At 37.7% G+C, this 21,642-nt stretch overlaps 1 protein-coding gene across 2 annotated transcripts in view; it reads left to right on the forward strand.

Annotated features, from left to right (window-relative positions):
• Positions 1–21,642, forward strand: part of LOC117399297 (polypeptide N-acetylgalactosaminyltransferase 1-like) — a 193,282-nt gene that overhangs the window by 57,964 nt on the left and 113,676 nt on the right. The window lies entirely within an intron of this gene.

Genomic DNA, 21,642 nt, shown 5'->3' on the forward strand with positions numbered 1-21,642 from the left:
AGATGCAAGTCAGGAAGGCGGGACATTGCCCAGCAGCACTGGGAAATGTATTTATTATTATTTTTGTAGTAGCTTTTATTTTTGAATGGGAAAAGGGTAAAGTCAGCGTGAATTGATAGACCATTTCCGCAGTTATTCCGGTGTTTATTGGCTAACCACCGATTTTCATTTTCTTTGTATCGGGGGTGTTTTATTGGGTTTTATTGGTTAAAACCAAAAATCGGAAGCCCTATATATAATTTATGTCACAACAGTTTGGGACACACTGCTGGTTTTAGGACAGAATACTAAACAGTAATTCTTAAAACTTTTAATTATAAGTCTTTGGATGCACAGAATCAAAAGACGGTATTTGTGAATCTCTTTGGAAACGCACGTATTCACTTTCTATTCTGCAAAGTTATTCGAAAGTAGTCTGCACTGTAAATGTTTGCATTGCCATTTACTACCCATCTCAGCATAATTGTGTGCAATTTTAAAATGTTTACAAATTCAAAAACATTAACCTTAACAGGGCTAGAATTTTAGCGCGGGATTGTGAGAATGCGCATTTTCCAAGTTGCTCCCGCATATCTGCAACTTTCAGTGCGGGAAAATACCGCAGAGATATTTTAAGACACCAAGCTACTGTATTTTTTGCCCAATTTAGAATGCTTGAAACGCTACAACAATCTCCTAAGGAAGTGGGTGTCAGTGACGAAAGCACTATGAGCCGCATTCTGAGTAGTTCTGGTTAAAATAATGAAATGAAAGTAGGGCTGGATATTTTAAGTGTCGCGAGACTATTTTCTCGTACACGATTCTTGGCCGCTATCTTTAAGCATGATAGAAACTCGGTACACTGCAGTAAGTAAACAGTTTTGAAAATAAAAATACAATATTAAGTCTATCTAGGTGGTGTTTTGCAAGCGGTGACTTTCGCTTTAACTGTTAAAACTCAGCCCCATTCATTTTGGGGCGCCAGCTCACCGAAGGTTACGCACATATTACTCGGGCACCGTAAAAGCCACCTACCTTGTAAAAAGTAGAGATTCAGGGCTTTCCAAAGACGTATTCATTGTGTGTATGCGGTACTCTAGCCGGAACTACGATAACCTCATCATGTGACAGAGTTCACAGCTTAGGTTTCGTTTTGAGTCTATTACTCCATCATTGTAGCAGCTAGACTGAAAGTGGTGGTATCGTTGGAAAGCTTAGAAAGCTCAGGTACAACTATAATAACTAACAATGATACACTTTTTATTAAAGCCAACATAAAAAATTATCCAAAGTGACTTGATATAACTTTGTCGCTTTGCACTTTCTGTGGACTCTCTTGTGCTTTTTTTTCTTGTTTGCAAGTAAGAAATGTATCCACTTGAAAGGACACACTATAATCTGGATGTACTCCTTGAAAATTAATTCAACCAGCTTCTATTGCTGTTACTAAAATGCAGCCGCACCTTAAATAAAACAAAAACTGTAATGTGATTTATTATTAATGTTTACTGGAGCATTTATACTCCTAAAAAAATGCAGAGAGATTGTGGTCCACTGATTAGTATTCAATTATATGACGAGTTGAAAACTGCAAAGTTCATGAGCAACACAGAACGCGCTGAGCAGAGCTGTCCATAGCAGAATCACCCACCTGAGCAATAGATCCGAGTGGAATCATGCATGCGCACAGCTGGATGATGATTTTCAAACTATTATTATTATTAGTATTTATTTCTTAGCAGACGCCCTTATCCAGGGCGACTTACAATTGTTACAAGATATCACATTATTTTTACATACAATTACATTATTTTTTTACATACAGTTACCCATTTATACAGTTGGGTTTTTACTGGAGCAATCTAGGTAAAGTACCTTGCTCAAGGGTACAGCAGCAGTGTCCCCCACTGGGGATTGAACCCACAACCCTCCGGTCAAGAGTCCAGAGCCCTAACCACTACTCCACACTTCTGCCCCTAACTATACTAACCTTTAAGCTGCAAAACAAACAAAAAAATATTTTTATGCATGGTGGTTTAGAGATTTAATATATAATACCGTTAAAAAAAATTAAATATAATTTCTTTCATTTATTTTTGCATTTCTTAGTTGTCCTGTGTACCCCCCCCCCCCCCAACTCAGAAGTACCCCCAGGGGTATGTGTACTCCTGGTTGAAAACCCCTGACCTTGGAGACCAATATCTGTGCTTTTGCTACAGAAGCACAACATAGAAGTAATATTACAGAGAAAAAAAACCACAATGTAGTGTAGTTCTTTTACAGTACAGAGCTACTGTACAGGTTTCATTTACGATGAAGTGTATTTCATGATAACGCCACTTTATTCAGATGTACCCTTCCCTTTCCCACCAAAACCTTGTTTGTCTGGTGACAGTCCTTCATAACAAAATGTAATTTTGAGCTTGGCTGTTAAGGAAATACATTGTGTCACTCTCTCTTAAATACACACAGATTTGAAACGGTGCAGAATTGTTTGGAGGAAGTGCAGTCTGAGAGGTTTTCAGGAAATGAGCAGGTCTGCTGGCTTTCTGTTCCCTGTGTTGGTCACAGCTTTACGAAATGGAGTAACCTAACTGTACAGTACCTTGTAGCAGCTTTGGTTCTGCAGAGCTGCACTGTTTCTGTTCAGGTCAGCTAAGGTTAAAGCTCCTTGATTCTGCAGCATGGTGCCAACTTTACAGTTACAGGCATTGCATGTAGGAGGCGGTATCCAGTGGTTATAGAAACTGACTTATAACCAGAACGTCCCCGGTTCAAATCCCGGCTCAGCCACTGACTCATTGTGTGACCCTGAGCAAGTCACTTAACCTCCTTGTGCTCTGTCTTTCGCGTGAGACGTTGTTCTAAGTGGTTCTGAAGCTGATACATAGTTCACACACCCTAGTCTCTGTAAGTCGCCTTGGATAAAGGCATCTGCTAAATAAACTAATTATAACAAAAAAAATATTGCCTGGAGAAACCTTGCTTTGGTTTATAAGACTAATATATTGTAGGAGATCAGTTTGCTTCACACTGTATTAACATTATAGTACAGCACACATACAGGAGATGAATTACTGAAATATCATTTGATCTTGTTTTGCATGTGGATATGGTTTGCTTAATTAACCACCTCTGTGCAGTATCCATTTAAATAGATGATGGAATTTTTAGGGGGTAAGATTCTTTTACAGCTATGTATAACCCGAGCTGCACTTAAATTTGGAAAGCGAAGGATTTGGAACTGTGGCAGGGCAGATGAAAAGCTCTGCACATAATTAGAGGGGGCAGGACAAGGACCTACATGTAAATAAATGTGTTTGTTTAGCACAGGTGAATCTATTGTGGTGTACTGTATTATTTTTTAAAAGAAAATGTATTTGTTTATTTTAGAACAGGTGTATTTAAAGAGAGGTTTGTGGAGAGGTATGGTTACGATTTGAAGGTGTGTTGTGTTTGTTTAAAACAAATGTTTTGTTTATTATTATTGGTTTAAATGTGGTCTGGCAGAGGTGGTGTTAACATCTCGTTTCTGCCAGACAGACAGCTAATGTGAATGTGAAATAAAAACAAAACAAGGTCTGGCACCGTTTAGATTAATTGAATAGACCCCACTCTGTCTACGAAAAACATCTGAAATGTTTTGAAATATACTGATTTTTTCTTGGATTTGATTCACTTCAAACATGTCTTACAGTAAGATGCTTCGTTTCCAGTGTGTTTTGGCAGAGATACTAAAGAATGCAATGTCTTTTTTTTTTTTTTTTTTTTTTTTTTTTTTAAGGTACAGGAAGTATCCAGACACTGTTAGAAATCTGTGGTCAGTTGTGGTTTTCTAGTACTGCAGTGCAGTCTACTGCGCCAGAGCTTTTCATTGTATAAACAGCTGTAAATGGTTGCGGTTTTACTGGGTGGCAGTAAATGAATAATCACATTCTGCTGAGCATAACACTTGTTTGACAGACAAGAGACAATGGGGATGGACTGGTTATTCATACTCTACATCAGTTGTTGGGGTTTGTATATGGTGCTATACCTCTGTTGGCAAATGTGTAATGGACAAAGACAATGTGCTTTCTCCAAGTCTGTAGAAGCACTCTGCAGCACTACTTGTTCCTCATTCACACCCCTGAACTTGTTTATTTGGTGCTTGAATCTCTAGATGATGCTTATGCTGTGAAGAAGCAGCCACACACAGTACTGCAAATCAATCCTGCGCTTACAGTACATGTACCTATGGCTTTGCAATCATGAGTCTGTTTTCAATACTAAAACCTGAAACAGAAAACAATATCTTCACACCACCACAACTTAAGGTTTAACTGTGTAATTGTAAATATGCGTTTGCAGTCAAAACTACTGTATTTTATATATACACACACACACACACACATTTTCAATGAAAAAGTAGAGTTGCTTTAATATCAAGTCATATTTTACTTTGAGTATTAATTTCAAATTTTCCATACATCTTCCCATACACTCCTCCATTGCCATGGTTACAGTGATTTACAGTGCATTCAACTTTTTTGAAAAAATGTGAGTCAGTGCAAGATCCTTTATAAAATAACTCATAAGCTACTGTTTTGTTTTTGTTTTGGATTTGTATTTCCATTAACCGTTAATCATACAGCTTTAGTTTAACTTTAATAACCTCTATCAGGTTATATTTTGGCTAATGTAGTCCACCATGAGGTGAGTAACCTCACCCCAGTCCGAGCTAGAGCTGTGGCTTTGGCCATCGCATTGCAACAGCATGTGAAGCCTGTTCATAAAACCTTTACAAGCTGAAGGTAAGAGTTGCTCACTTGTGGGGCAGCCTCATTAATCATGAAGGCTTGAGGTTGCCAGAGTGCTTGTATCGTCTTTATTAATGCAGTCACGTCTCCGTTCACTGTAAGTCGAGAGGCTGCAGACCTGTATTTCTTGTGCTGACATTAGCCCGTCAACCCCCTCTCCCACCAACACCCGTACACCAGCGCACAGGAATTTGTGAAATGTACTACATTCGTGTAGACAGTATAATTGAAACAGCATTTCCACTTCTTAGAAGTCCTGACCTTTTTTTTTTTTTATTTTTAACGTAACCGTGCCCACCCCCGAGTGCATAAAAGAGACTGCAGTCACTCAAAACATCATCATTTTTCCTTACACCGACCTGAGAGAGAGGTTTACGAACAGATAAGTACACATCATGTTATCTGATTTGTTTGCTTGTGTCATATCACTTATTGCGATTTATTTTATGTGTTTTAGTAAAAATTTACTTCACGTACTGTGCACGCAGCCATAGTTGTTCGTTAGTCCCTCAGCGGCCTTGTGCTCCGCACAGGAAGCTTTGCTGCCCCTTCCCCGAGACCAAACGCCTTAAGCTGGCTATTGGTGCTCTCGTGTAAGCTGCTTGCTTCAGTTGAAGTGTAAAATAAGAATTGTGTTTTTTTATTATAGAAAATATATTAAAATAACGGTAACTGTTTGTTTACTGTTTTGTGTGAGAACAAATTGTTTTTTCTGTTGTATTTTCTGTCTTTTTTCCACAGAAATACTAACGCGGCTGCTGGGCTCAGCTGTCCTGCGTTGACAGAGACGTGTGCGCTGGGTCAAGCTGCTTGCAGCTTTTCCCACAGTGTCTCTGTACCACATTAAGATCTGCTTGCAGAGTTAGTGTGAAGACTGTCTGGGCTCTAGCAGTAGGCTTTCCTTGGGTTTCGATCTGTTGGTTAGCCAAAAAGCGTTATAGGTGAGCATCCCTATATCGCTCCTGTGGTAACTGTAGGTCCTAGACCTGCTTCCGTTCCCGCCTGTACTTTGTACAACGAACAAGGTAACCTTTCTGATTCACTAGCAGTCGCTGGGCTCAGCTCTGCTTCGGGTCTGATTGCTTGCAGTCCTTCCCGCAGTGTTTCGTTGCCGCTCTGGTCTCTGTTTGCAGTACCATTGCGAAGGCTGTCATGGCTGACAGCAGGCTTCCTCCAGTCTTAGGGCTGTGTTATGTTAAGCCAGAAGCTATACAAGTGGGCATCCCCGCATATTGCTACTTCGTTAACTGTAGGTCACTGATCTACTACCGTTGTTAGTGAACAAGGTTACTATAACGGTAGTGGACCATGCTGTGCACCGTACCATACCATGTGCACCGTTCTTGTACCGTACACTGTACCGTGTGTACCGAAACCCGTACCAGGGGTACTGTGCGCAATATACTGGCCATTAATCTATCATTAGCACCATACCGTGCCATGTATACTGTGCATTGCCCACCATACTGTACTGCACTGTCCGTATTGTGCAGTCTGTGCACTGTACCATACTGTTGCACTGTACAGAAGAGACGAACAATAATGTCCCTGCCTGAATACACAAGCAGCAACTTGACTAAAGCTGAGGGATCATGGAGCCACTTTGTTGCTTGGAACTTGGTTTCAGGCCACTGCATGGTACACCAGGGGAGACTTTGGGGTTTAATACAGCAAAGTTGCCTCAAACTAGGTCTCCCGCTCCTGGAACCAGGTTTCAAGCCACTGCTTTACTACTGAGAAAAGATGAACCAAAACGTTACTGCCCAATCTCGAATTATCAGGCATCCATTTTCAAAGAAGCTTCCTTCGGAATTCAGGGAGAAGATTTTACAATTTCAGCATTTCTAACAAATGGTACCACCATGGACAGAAATGCTGATCTGACCCTTGTATTTTTTGGACATGACATAAGCAATACTACAATTAACAAATTGGGAGAAAAACAGGTGTGAGTAATCACGACTGGCAGTGAGAAGCAGCACATCACTGTAATGCACTGTGTGATAGCAGACGGCCGCAAACTGCCTCCATATGCGTAATTTGAGGTTGTATCTTTGCAAGTTAGATACTTATTAGATTTTTTTCTCAAATTGACCGCGGTGAAATTAGGTCTGCGTCTTAAATTCAAGGGCGTCTTAAATTTGAAGGAATACGGTAATCCCCATACTGTAAACCAATCATTTTGATGTACTTTACCATGATACTAAAATCTTATTTGCTACCCTAATGACATCTATGTCTTAAATAGCACTTTTCCAAATTTCGTTAAACTTCATTGCCATTTCTTATTTTGAATTTACAGTGGTTGGGTGTCTGTGACTGACTGACTTGTTTTCACTGCTCACAATATTATTTTGCATTTGAACTGGGCATTTTTATAGTGCTGTGTCCTTAAGAAAAGAATTTTAGGACTGAGACACCAATTAAAAAAAAAAAACGAAAAAAAAAACTGTATGAACATAATTTTGATATTTTATTTAACATAATGTAATCAAAGAAACTACAACATGATATCGCAAAAGTCTACCAGAAGCCAGAATAGTGGTATGGTATTTCATTAGATTTCGATGTCACATCAATTTCTCAGTTATGAAAAACTACAAAGCGGTATGTAATGCAATATGTTGACTTAACATTATTCAGCAGACTTGATTCCACTTTATGAAGCAAACTGTTTTAATTCTATAGGGTGATGCAAAACTTTTGGCCATAGCTGTACATCTAACTACTTTAATTTCCAGACTGGTTTTGTTTCAAGGCTGTGTTGAATTTTTACATGATACATTTTTTGAACCTCTGTAATAGACCATGTTGGCATATTATCAAATTCCATGCAAAAAAGTTCCAGTTATTTTGCCATTTGGACATTGTATATATAGTAGAAGGTTTTTAATGGAAAGTGCCTCAGATTTCCCAGTGTTTTTAGCATGACTGTATGTTTGAATATTAGCTAAGTGTCTGATTGCATATTACTTGCTTCCCTGGGGCTCTGCAGTGAAGGTGGCTGTTTAGTCTCAATGGCAATGTCCTACTCATCAAATTGAATCAATTCTGAAGTAGCACCACGTTTTGTATTCCTCAAACTCCCCTAGAGCATTTGTGAGACTCCAAACAAATCTTAGTGATTTGAGGGCTGTACTGTAATTACAATGTTGGCAAACTGCCCGTTTCTCTATAGTTAATGTACAACTTAAATATATTGGGTCTAGAATCTCTCAAGGAGTCCTGCTTTTTATTACTTAGAGTTTGTCTTTACACTGGGTCAAGTTTGGTCAGGACAAATATTGACTACGCTCTTTCAACCTGTGTTAACATGCACACTTAGAATGTGTCAATTACTCAACAACGCATGTTATACTTCTTTTTAACCTAGGAGTGTTAAAGAACACTGTGACCAAACAAAAAGAAAGCAAGGTGCAAAATCATAATTATCAGTTCACAATATAGATTTGGGGCAGACAGACAGACGGACGGGTGGCAGGATGGACATACAGAATCACTAAACAATATCTTGGCAATCATATTTACATTGTTAGATTGTTTTAGTGTTGTGATGAAAACTGGGGGTTGAGAGCCCATATTCCAATTGAATTCTGCTTAACATTATGCAGCATGCTGTCATTTTTCCACATTTAACAATGAACAGCAAATTCTAGGTGTCATCCCACCATTCCAAGTCTAGTATAACATTGATTAGCTGTAGTTAAAAATATATGTGACCAAGCCATTTCTCTCAACCCACCCTGTCATAACATTAATTTCAATAAAGAGATCAAACCGCCATATCCCTGAACAGTACTTCTTGCTCTTATTATATTACTTGTATTGTAACGCTTGAAATGTTTTTGCTTACGATTGTAAGTCGCCCTGGATAAGGGCGTCTGCTAAGAAATAAATAATAATAATAATAATAATAATAATACTGGTATTGCAGCACTGTGTGTCTATATGTTTGCCTTGTTCTCTTGTTTTTTGTTTGTTATTATTATTTTCTTGTGTGTTGCAGATGTCCTATGTCACTGTGGTAGATGGAGCATCTTGGTGAGATTTAAACGAAAGTAAAAAGAACAACAATTATGATTATGATAAATGAGCTAACAATTTAGCCAGTAGCAAAACTTTCAGCAGTTGCTGAAAGCACTGAAACTCTCATTCCCAAGGTCATAGGTCACATGGTATAGTGGCCATATTGGATTTCTCGAATTTTGGAAAAAAAAAAAAAAAAGTCATAGCTATGGTCAATTTGCATATATTGCAGTTTCTGTATGGTACAATGTGGTAGAGTGATGAAACTTCATACAGTAGTAGAGGACTATGGGAAATTAATGTCAACAAAAGAATGAAGTTGATTGGTCACATGATTCGGCAGCCTTATTGGATTTTCCAAGCCAAATTTTCGTATGTTCGTAAAATCAATACCGTTGCACGGAAACTCACGAAACTTGGTAGGATGGTAGGCACCTAAGGCAAGTTGTGTTGGTGCGAAAATTAAGATTATAGGTCACATGGTGTGGCGGCCACATTGGATTTCTCGAATTTTGGACAATTTAAAAAAAATCTCCGACACCGCTTATCGCAGAGATGTGAAACTTGGTGCAGTAGACTACCCTCGTGGCCTAGATTTACGGTTGTTCAAGAGAAGTCGATTGGTCACATGGTCTGGCGGATTGTCAAAAATATTCAAATGCCGTCTTCTCTGAAACGGTTATACTGATTCAAGCGAAACTTTGCATACATAGCCTTGGCAAGGTTGTCTATTAAGTTTGTTAAAAGCAAGTCACTGCATAAAGAAACATGGCCACCATGACCAATCAAATTTCAGCTATGGTCAGTTTGCATATATTGCAGTATTCATTTAAGGTACAATGTTGTATCTTCATAGATTGGTGGTAGAGGCGTTTGGGAAGTTGTGTCAAAGTGAAAACAAAGTCATAGGTCACATAGTTTGGCAGCCATATTTGATTTTTCGCAAATATTGACCAATTTAACAAAATCTTCTTCTCCAAAACCTCTTATAGTGCAGTTGTGAAACTTGGGGCACTTACTACCCTCATGGCCTATATTTAGATTTGTTCAACACAAGTCGATTGGTCACATGGTTCGACAGCCATATTGGATTTGTCAAAAATATTCAAACCTCTTTTTCTCTGAAACCGTTATGCCAATTTAAGCAAAACTTTGCATACATAGCCTTGGCAAGGTTGTCTATCAAGTTTGTGCAAAGCAACTCGCTACATAAAAAAACATGGCCACCGTGAGCCAATCAAATTTCAGCTATAGTCAAATTGCACATATTTGCATATATTACCTTGCTAAAGCTCAAATGCAAAACGTGTTTAGAACTCCTTTGAGAGTTTAGACAGTGTCATAGTTACTATAGAATACACAAATTACCCCATATATGTTCTCTTGAAAAATTAACTTGACCATGACCTTTGACCTCTCCATAAGGTCAAATGCAAAACTAGCTTGCACTTCCTTAGAAAGTGCAGATAGGGTCATCGTTATTATGGAACACATATAAGAACCCATACATGCTCCATCAAAAATGTCTCTGACTGTGACCTTTTAACCTCTCCATAAGGTCAAATGAAAAACTAGCTTATTACTACTTTAGAAAGTGCAGATAGGGTCATGGTTATTATGGAACATATAAGAACCCATATGTGCTCTATCAAAAAATGTCTTTGACTGTGACCGTTGACCTCTCCTTAAGGTCAAATGCAAAAGTGGCTTATAATGGCTTAGAGAGTTAAGGTAGGGTTATGGTTACTATGGAACACAGATAGGAACAAGAATGCTTTTGAAGTCGTCAAGTTGCTTGCAACGTCTAGGTTATTATTGATTTTTAAAATATTTATATCCGCACATATGGTTGTTGATAGAGGTTGCAGATAAGGAAACAGAGACATATAATCCAGCATTCAAGCAGACATTAGGCAGTGCAGTGGGGGATACTTCAAATTTATACTGATGTTTCTAAACAGTATTTTTTTTAATTGAGGTAGCTTGAATGAGACCAGTCTGGGAGAGATTTCGAAGAGTCTGGAATCCAAAATGTGTAGTACACCCACAGTATGCAGGTTCAGATATTCCAACGTACCTACAGATCTTTCCAGGATTAGGATCAGTCAGTACACCTTGCCTGCTTGATTTGAGTCAATTGAATTGCACATGTTACCTTGTGAATTGCACATGTTGCTCGGAATACTGATAAGCCAAGGTTCCTTTGCAAAGCTAATGTCATTTAAATATAGATCACTGCACCTTAACCCATTCCTTAACCAGTCCTACTGTATTGGAAGTTTATTCCATTTTGAAAGGTGACACAAACTAGCCCTGACCAAAGTCAGCTGATGTTTGGCCGGAATCACAGACTCTTGTGTATTGGTCTTGTCTCACTGGTTATTCTTGCCAAGTTAGACTTTATATAGTACAGGACCACATTTTTTTGTGAAAACAAACTACAGTATTTCAGATATCCTAATTGTTTGAATACCATTCCACTTGTTTCAGTACAGCTATATAGACACTAACACCAAATGCGAGTCAACACTGTACTAGCGGTTGGTATTGGGTGAATTATTACAACATCCTTTTATGGCTAATTCTTTTGTTCCATTTATTCTTTAACTTGGCTATTTTTGTATGTGAAATGATTTGGATTGGATTGAAACTAGATGAAAGATTGTGTTATGTAGAGTATGATATATTGTAACTGTATTATTGCACTATAGAAGTACTTCAATGCTTGATTTATTGCACACCATTTTTAAGCCCTGTCCTGAAGCACTTTACAGTACACTGAAGGTGTGCAAACAATTTACATGGGTGACAATGTTTCCATCTGTAGATGGAATTCTGTCAGTACTGTAAAATGTTTTTGCATGTACTTGATTTTTGTGACCTATTCAGAGTTGTTAGTTGTTTTGTTTTTTTTAACTTGATTGGAGAGCATAGGTGCCTGGGAGGCAAACCTATATTTCGCCCCTCTACTTTTTTTGCTCCCTGAATACACACTATTCTATGTTTTGCCTTTTAAATGGTTTAAAATGTAATACAAAAAACAAAGTCATTCAGAAGATGCCAGAAGTCCAACCATTGATAAAAAACTAAACAAAACAGCTAACGTTAGCAGTGGTGCAACTGCAAGAGAAGATGCTGAGCAGTTTGTGAACACACAGAAACTGATTTATTGTAGGAAAACGGTGTGTTGACTGACCCTTACTCACGAGTGCTTTTTACTGCATATAATTTATTATATCTTCATATTTTTCTAGAAAACATGCTATTTTTTTTGCTTTGTTTTAAAGAACAGATGTATAAAAATGTTTTAAATTGAAAGGTCACCATATTTGTTTTTTTTTTGTGTCTATCACAAAAACAAAGCGGTCGTGCTTATTATTTTTTGACAATTATTTGTGTTTTTCTTGGATGTGTATGCAAAAAACAATTGAGGTCTTTCCAAAAGTCCACAAAACAAAATTCAATGTACAGTCATATTTTTCACACAAATACTGGTTAAGAACACGTATTGTAATATGTATTGATCTTCTTAAAATGCAATGCCTTAAATTTTGACATTGTTGGCAATTTACTTTAGACCTTTTAAATAATGATTGGTGAGAAAAATAAATGTATCAAGACTTTCCTTATCCCTACCTTAAATGAGAAAGCTTTAATTCATGGGTTGTTTATGAATAAAATAATCTGTGATATTTATGAAACTGTTTGCTGCTGTTAATTAATAATGATCAATGGTCCTGGACAGTTTCAGCTCTGTGAATAGAGCCCATCATCTTAAAGGGACAGCTAATTTTAGGCACAGTACTTTTGTTTGAAATAACCATGAATGACATATGGGTTACACCACTGTGAGCTGCATGTTGAACAATTCTGTTTTCTGCTGAAATGTGTTGGGTTATAATGAAGGCTTGAACCTACTGTCCTTTCCCATGAGGCTGCTCAGCCAGTGATGTCATGACTTGGAAATAGAAAGGAAAAGGGAACAGTCGTTCTGTTTATTACTCACTACAAATCACACTTGCAAAAACATTATCTTGTTCAAGCATCATATATTCTGTGAAGTACGCTGGAAAGCTTGTTTTCCAAGTACATAAAACACAAATATATTTTCATGTTTTCATTTTGTCAAGCATTTTGGATACTTGTGGAACAACCCCTGGTAGTTGACAGATTTTGAGTAATGTACAAACATGTAATGGAAAAACGTCAAGATTTTTCATAGCAGACAGGGTCTAATTTTAATTATATAAACAGTGTCCGATCTTAAGACCCACATACATGCAAAAAAAAAAAAAAAAGTTATTGGCAGTACTGAATTCAATATATTCAATGCTGTGGTTTTCTGTGCGAGTGGCACACGGCTCTTGTTGGCATTGAAACTGGTGGTGCTGCAGTAATGATAACATTAGCTGACACAGTAATGATTTCCTTGTAATGAAATGCTTCTCTTGGCTTGCTACCATGGCTCTGCACAGAATATTGAATATTTAAGAAGTGTATTTCTTTTAGCAAAAATAAATAAATCTCCACACCCACTATAGATTTTTTTTTTTTGTGTGCGTTTTTTTTTTTAGCATACACATGTATTCCCAAATCCCATCTTTGTGCTGGCAAGGCTGTCTGGGGCGGGTACCCGCATGGTCTGTCAGGACGCTCTGGTTTATGGTTGTCTGCGTCCCTGGGACTCGCGTCTGTTCGTCTGACACTGCAGATGATTTGATTTGATTGATTGATTGATTGATTGATTGGTTTATAGCTGCGTTGTGTGAGGTGCAAGCTGGACAGGCTCATACTCTGCGTTTCTGTACAATGCTGCTAAGTTTAAGGGCCTGCTGATTTCTTGTTAATTCTTGGCAGAATTAATGGTAGGTTTGATGTTAGTCTTTTAAATCTCCCTCCTACTAGCCGATTGTGTTAAATATGTTTAAAAAAGGAGCTCCCCTCGAGTTAAGTTTGATATTAATTATGTTGATGCAGTTTTATGAAATGTAATGAAAGCAGGACTTCACTTTCCTAGAGCTTAGTGTTCTGGCACGGAGAGCAGAGCATGCATAGTTTTCAATATTGAATAAGCAAATTAGTTCAGATGATTTATAAACTTAAAAACCTGATTCTGGAGCATTTGGTCCCGTTAAGAGCAGGGGGATGCCTGATTGATTTAGAATGGTTGGTTGTCCTTCGATCTTTATGGAATCCTTGCTTTTATGGATTTTATTTCTATGCATTTTTGTTCTTCCTTGTTTTTAGACTGAAAAAAATTGTCCGTTTGTGGCTTTTAGTTGGTTTCTGTTTTTTTTTTAAATTTCTTTTTTAATATAAAGTCAAAAGATTTGTGTGTCATAACATTAAGACTTTGTACTTTATTGGGACTCCCAACATTTTTACTGGGACCCCCAAAATTTCCCCTGGGACCTTCAGTTTTTTTTAGTTGAGAATCCTGGACCCTCAATGAGAAAATGCTGGAGAGCCCTGGTTGACAAATTGATTGTTATACTGTATTTGAGATGAATGAAACCAGATAGAGATCTGCAGACCTGTTTCACCATTAAGGGCCGCGATATCTACAGTATCCTGTACAGTATCCTTTTTTTGGTCCTTTTCCATTTATTTTCAGGACCGAATCCGTTTGTATTCCCAATGCAGTTCTCAAGATGTCCTCGGTTTGTTTATATGGTGTGTGAAGCGGATGTTTACAATATCCTGCAAGGCATATTGAAAGATGGCAGCAATTGATGTATTGCTCTGGTTTTTAATATAGCATGTTTTAGATCAAAGATAGCTTTGATAGAAGGCACTGGGGGAGCACTTTTTGCTAATTTAGTTATTACATTTATCGAATGCCTACAGTAGGAGAACAATGCAGTTTACACAATTCTGCATGGTTGTTCTACTGAATATATACAATTGCAAAACCGGGATGATTAACTATTTTAGTCCAGCAGTTGTTCACATTGATGTTCAGCAAGCGACCCAAACTCGGTGCGTTTGCCAAACGGACCGAGACCACCTCTTTAGGTGGACTTGGTATGGTTAATTTCCCAAGCAGACTTTTGATATTCACACTTCACACCAAATGTACTGAATAGTATTGAGTGAGGACCAATACCTCTCAACGGACCCAGTGTGAACACAGCCAGAGGGACTTGGCTTTTTAACTAATTATGGAGCTGTTTTATTTTTTACTTGCTTTAAAAGGTAAAAATTGAGGGTGTTCCAATTTTACACTTTTAAGGATCTTGTGAAAATGGCACAGTCATACAGGTATTGTAGTTATTCCATGAATGAGGATAGATGGATAACCGGTAAAAATAACCACATCACTGCCTGTGCATTCGTGGACTATTCTGTTTATATAATAAGTACAATGTGTGGTAAAAAAAATATGTTCAAACTTAAATTAAGCAGCTGAATTCGGCGAATTTGATTTCCTTAGATCAAGCTCTGCATCTGCTTACTAACATGGTCAGCATTTGGAACAGTGCGATTCACAGGCATTTCTATCATTGAAATTGAATGAAGGGAAGATAGATTACAAAATGGGATCCAGTTAAAACAAAAAATGAAATATGAGTAAGTTCTTTGATCCTAGGTATCCTCTTAACACTTCTTTATAATGTATATTTGGTCTGCCTAGCAATTTGTGTTTTAGATCGACGACTTGCTTCTCCTTGGTATTGTGTGTCCTGCACTATTAGTAGAGCAGAATAAATACCAAAGCAATCAGAGAATACTGCTGCAGGAGTAATTGTCTTATTTGCATCAACCATGCCTGCATAGTGGGGGCCCCTTGATGGATTTAAACTTGAATGCAAAAATTCTGCAGAGTGAAAAAACAGACTTGCAGTGAACCAGACCATCATGACCCTTTCCAAATACTGACCTGTTTCCAAAAAAGTGTACCAGATGTGTGACTGAATTCGGCTTTACCCTCCAGGCATTGTTTTAGTGAAGCCTGCAGGGTACAGCTGAATCATCTCAACCAGGAACACAGTCCTCCATGGAATCCAAAGCACAATTCTGGCTGGAGGCATGCTGCCTGCTCTCTTAATATTTGGAGAGTGATCAGGATATTGGCTGCTCTCCACTTAATATTTTTCCTGTGCTGGGAGAAAAAGTTTCTAAAACATAATGGCCCTAGCACACCTGGTTTGCAGGTATCTCATTGCGTTATACTGTTGTGGGATTCTTTCTTAACAGCAGTTGTTTATGTATGTATGCCATCACAGGGCAGGGCAACATGTGCTGTAGGGCTTAGTCATTGGGTGTGATTTAAGAGAAAAAGAAGAAAGAAAACAACGTAACCCATCTAGACAAAGGAGACTGTCCACTCTGCTGCCTTCCACTGCACAGTAAAGCTAGACAATGTTGTATTTGTATTTTCTGTACAGCAGTACATATTCAGTTGATTTAAATGGGGGTGGAACTCAATACTAATATTTTAATATCATTAATACAGTGCATCATTAAAATATTACCCTCCATGTTTTTCATATTTTTACATACAAAAATACACCAAGGCACTATTAAATGTTTGATTTCCATACACTAGTTATGATTAGGGGTGTAAAGCGTTTAGAGTTTAAACGTTAGTAAAGTGTCAAACGTTTTTAATTACGCTTAATCGTTTAAACTTTGTCAAAAATGTGCAGGTCAAATATTAAGAAGCGGCTGACTGCAAATAACGGCTACTCAGTTTGTTTGTTTTTTTATTATTACTTCCTACCTTTCAGGAGGCATCATTTTCATTGGATATTCACCTCCCAATGTCCAGCATGCTTTTGGTCATGTGACTAGTCTGCTGCTATGAAGCTGGATCTAGCTTGGAGGAGGTGGGGCCCAGACATGCAAGCGAAATGTTAGGAAATACGATACAATTCAGGCTGAAAACATAACATGGTTGATTATTGAGACAATCGCAAATGACATGCAACCAATTTCAATTGTGGAGGATACCGGATTCAACTTTAATGTCTTTTGTTGAGCCAGATTACAGAAAGCTGTGTTGATCTTTTTTAAATGAGTGGCATGTAATAACATAGGAGTGAAAAACTAAAGGATTAAATAACAGATGAATAAAGAAAAACAAATAATTGGACTACTGTAAGGACTACTGTAGCTCATAAACATCTCATTACAAAAATGCAAAAAACTTAAGTTTTGAAAGCTTTGAGCCATGCTTAAGATACAGTATTTGAAAGTATATATTAATGCTATTGCAATCAGTATTGTTTATAGTAATATAATATAAAAGTATAAAGTATATAGTATCAAATAAATGTGGCATTTGACTTTTTAAAATGAGTGGAATTTCATGGAATTAAATTCTATTTCCTTTCATTCCAATTCAAATTCCAATTCTGTATCCTGAAGATTTTTTCAATTCAAATTCAAATTCTTTGAATTGAATTGGAATTTACCAACAAATTCCAATTCCATTCGGAATTGACCCCAACCCTGATTTATAGACATATATGCGGTAATTTATAGAAAGCTATTTATTTTAAAATGCTCAGAGCCCTTGCAGCTACGCACTACATCGAGGGGGACGCATACTACCCCCGTTACACAGAGTCTTTTCAAAATGTTTTTTTTTTAACGTTTTAAACGTTTAAACTATATATATTTTAAAAGTTTATACCTGTATTAAATTAAACAGAATCTAGCACCCCTAGTTATGATCTAAACGGTGTGGCATTTAGTAGTCAAAGGACTATATTGTTAAATCTCTTTTTAAAGTTGCAGTTGTTTTGATTTGAGACACCTTTTGGTCCATACAGTACAGTAACTACCGATTTGCTATAGAAGTAATTTCTCCAGAGAGAATCTCTCCCCTTCCCACAGGATTTGATGGATGGGCAGTTAATTTATTTTTGGTGCAATTCTTCAACTTATTTACTATGACCCAGAAGACAAATGGGAACCATATTAAACAGAATGCAATAACACTTCTTGACATCAGCCTGTATGATGGCAGCACCGTGTGGCCCAATGTTTCTTGCCTCCATCTGCCAAGTTTCATTGCATTTTTAGTGCTAAGTGTCCAGGTGACATTCTAACCCCCCTGCATGTTTTGTTAATCCCAACTGAAAGTGCATTGATGCTATAGTAGAGTGCTGAGGTTTATAGTACAGTGCAGCAGGCTGGTTATCAAAGATGTAAAGATCACCCTGTCATTTCTGCATACTCTGCTCTTATCCGTCGCACAGCTTTTTCTTTACCCCAGGACATGTGAATAAAAATATAAAAACAACTGTGACTGAGATTGCACAGAAATTGCTGTAATAATATGTAGAGTAGAACACAGGACACAGCAACATAGGGGGATGTGTGGTGAAGAAAATGTGCATTTCACTCTGGAACCTGACCACCTTCAATTTTGTATAATGTTTTGCTACAATGGGAGTTGCAGTAAGTACATATTAAAACATGCCACATAACTAGGTCCCTGCATTTTTCACAACCTTGTTTTTTTTAACCTGTAATTTTAATCATACAGCCCCAAGATGTCGATATAGCCAATCGTCTCATTATATGTTACCCATTTGAATCGGTCATCCCATTACTACAAAGTACGTATTAGCAGATTAATTAACAGAACGCTGTAGATGGCTACTGACATTTATTTAACCCTTACTTCCCCATGAATACGTATAACATGGTTTTAAAAGGAAGTTGTTTTCAGTATTATTTCAGAGAACTCAATACAGTGTAAATACATTATTTATAGGTTTTAATTTACCAGTACATTTTTATGCAAATCATTTCGTAAAAAAAAAAAAATATATTACATTTTCTTTATTTGGACATAAATATATATTTTGTCAACAGAAAAGATTTATTTATTTATTTATTTATTTATTTATTGATTGGTTTATTTTCATAGATTTCCCGTTTCTGGCACTGATTACTGAACAGTATAGATTTTATAACCTTTTATTGGAATCTGGCCATTTGATAGATTCTGTAACATAAGTAAGCTGTTTTTATTTATTTTTTCTTTTTGTTTTTGTTTTTAGTGGTTTGTTTTGCTCTTGAATAATAATGTAAATAAAATAATGTAAATAGGGCCTGGGCCTGTGGTTTTCAACCCTGATGCAACTCCTGAGCGACCAGCCGTAGAGACTGCCAACGCGCCGCGACCTCCTCAGTCAGGCACGGGGGACTATGGCATCCCGTCCGATTTTGTGTCTGCAGCTCTGGGTCTGGCCCCTGAACAGCTGCATTTTGAGCCGTCTGGGTCTGTCTAATAGGGTTATTGACCCCCTACAAAATGCCAGGGCAGCATCCACGCATTCTCAGTATGGGTACAAGTAGGGAGTTTTTCAGGCGAAGTGTCTGCCTTCTGGGTTTGACCCATGGCAGTAATACTGCAATTTTTGCAGGACCTATTTGATTCCCCTCCACATTAAAGGTCTATCTGGCAGCTATTTCAGCTTGCCATGTTAAGATTGACTCAGTCTCCCCAGGAGCTCACTTCTTGGCGGGGCAATTTTTGAAATATATTCCTCGCTGGAGGCTAAACATGGTGCTTAATGCACTCATGAAGCCTCCATTTGAGCCCCTTCATTCAGCTGTGCTGAAATTTGTATCATTTTAAAGCAGCTTTCTTGCTTGCTATCTCCTCCACAAAGTGGTTGAGTGAGATGCAGGCATTCTCTATTGCAAAAGCCTGCTTCATTTTTACAGCGGCCAGGACAAAGGTCACGCTCCGTACCAATCCTGCCTTTTTGCTCAAGACTATCTCTGCATTCCATGTCAACCAGTCTGTGGAACAGGAGGCTTTCCATACACCTACTTTCCAGTCTGACAGAGAGTGACAGCTCCTGGCGTACTACACTGACAGGATTATAAGTTGGAGGCAGTGTGAACCATTTTTTGTCTGCTGTCGGGTGAAGTCCCATTGTCAAGCCCTGTCTCAACAGAGGTTGTCCAAATGGATAGCAGACACGGCAGTGGTGTGGGCTACTCCTCCTACCTTCACTAGGTTCTACAGACTTAATGTCGTGGATCCTCAGAATCTTGGTTTTGGAACTAGAGTGTTAAGTGCGGCTTCTCAGTCAACCCTTACAACACAGGCATAGAGGTGAGTTTCTCCCTCAATTTTTTTAGTCCTAGCTCCTTGTTACTCGGGTCCCGAATGGTAACGCATAAGGCAGCCTCGGCTTAGCCTTGCAGCATTCCAGTCATTCTGCAATCTTGCCCTTGCGATGGCTTGGGTACACTCACCCATTCAGTAGTTACATTTCACACTTGAAAGGGAACGTTAGGTAATTATCATAATCCTGGTTGTCTGAAATAGAAACATAACCATTAACCTTTGAATTTTGCATTATTTGCAGCAGACTTGAAGGAAAAATGACACTGAGATCTGTGACAGCAGTACTTTTGATCCCTCTGGGGCAGGGTCATGACTGTGTCACAGGATCAATGTTTTCATTTTTCTACCTTTCATGCATATACAGTATTAACAAATACAAAATTAACAGAACTGTATAATAGTTTGGTAGAGAGTAGTGAATCATTATAGTACTGTACAGGTAGTATAAATACATTTATTAAAGAATGGTTAAGCACTCTGCTCAACCTGTGAAAAATGATTGTTAGTATAATACACACGATACATCCTACACATGATGTACAGTATTAACTTATTATAAATTACAGAAAAACAGTATTGTACTGGAATTCTGACAAATCCTTAAGCGATTGGCTGATTTCTCATATGTGATTTATAATTGGACTTAAATGATTTTTTCATTTATAAATGCCTATCAATTGATGTGTTCTTGGTGGTCTGTACTGGTGCACTTAGTATGTCATTACTTGAATTATGGGACTTAAATTGAGTATATTTGATTTTTCTAATGAACTACAGCAGCAGTTCCTACTGTATAATGGAAACTAGAAATGAATCGCTAATACAGGGAGACAATTACTCAGAACATTTAAACAATGTATTATTGATCTTGCTAAAACAAGGAATACTTGATTTAAAAGCATTTGGTCTAAAAGGAGCAAAATCCCTTTGAAGTTACAAAACTTGAAATTAGTTTAATTCAGGGTCTGGCTGTTCAGTGTGGTTATTTTTTTATTATTTTTATTTTGAATTCTATACCTTATAACAGGTGTTTTTCTCTTTTCAGAAAGTAATGCTGTGTGCGTGCGTGTGTGTGTGTGTGTGTGTGTGTGTGTGTGTGTGTGTGTGTGTATATATATATATATATATATATATATATAATCTCATTTTACACCCTAAGGGATGACATTAACACAATAAAGACCACACTTCTGGGCAGCACTTTGTGTGTCATTGTAGGGACCAAATTTTAAATAGATTCTCTGAGTTGATGTGAAGCAGCAGTTTTATTAAGAATTCTGGAGAGACAACACGTATGTTAATGCTCCTCTGACACGTAGTTACAAGGTCCATTTTTTTTTTAAGTAATGCACAAACAAGACAAAAGAGTGTGTCCTTGCAGCAGAACGTATATTCATCTTAAAAGGAAACAAAGTTTCACAAGATGTTCTCAGCATACGCAAGATGTTCTCGGCACACAGCCAAAGTGCGATGTCCTATCCTGACTCGCCTATCCATATTTCAACACAGCCTACACAGACACTCGAGCATTTTCATGCTACTTTTTTTAACTAATATTTATTTCAACCCTTCATCATCGTTCACTGTCCTTCCACCTTAACCAAGGTACTCAATGACTCCATGTACAGCACCAGTTTAAGAGATTACAGAACTTCTTGAATAAAGGTAATACATTTTCACAGCCATTTGGGAGAGAGAAAATTAAATATAATATACTTTGCACTAATGAGGTGCTACTTT

This window comes from Acipenser ruthenus, chromosome 4, assembly GCF_902713425.1.
Source record: "Acipenser ruthenus chromosome 4, fAciRut3.2 maternal haplotype, whole genome shotgun sequence".
Classification (NCBI taxonomy): Eukaryota; Metazoa; Chordata; class Actinopteri; order Acipenseriformes; family Acipenseridae; genus Acipenser; species Acipenser ruthenus.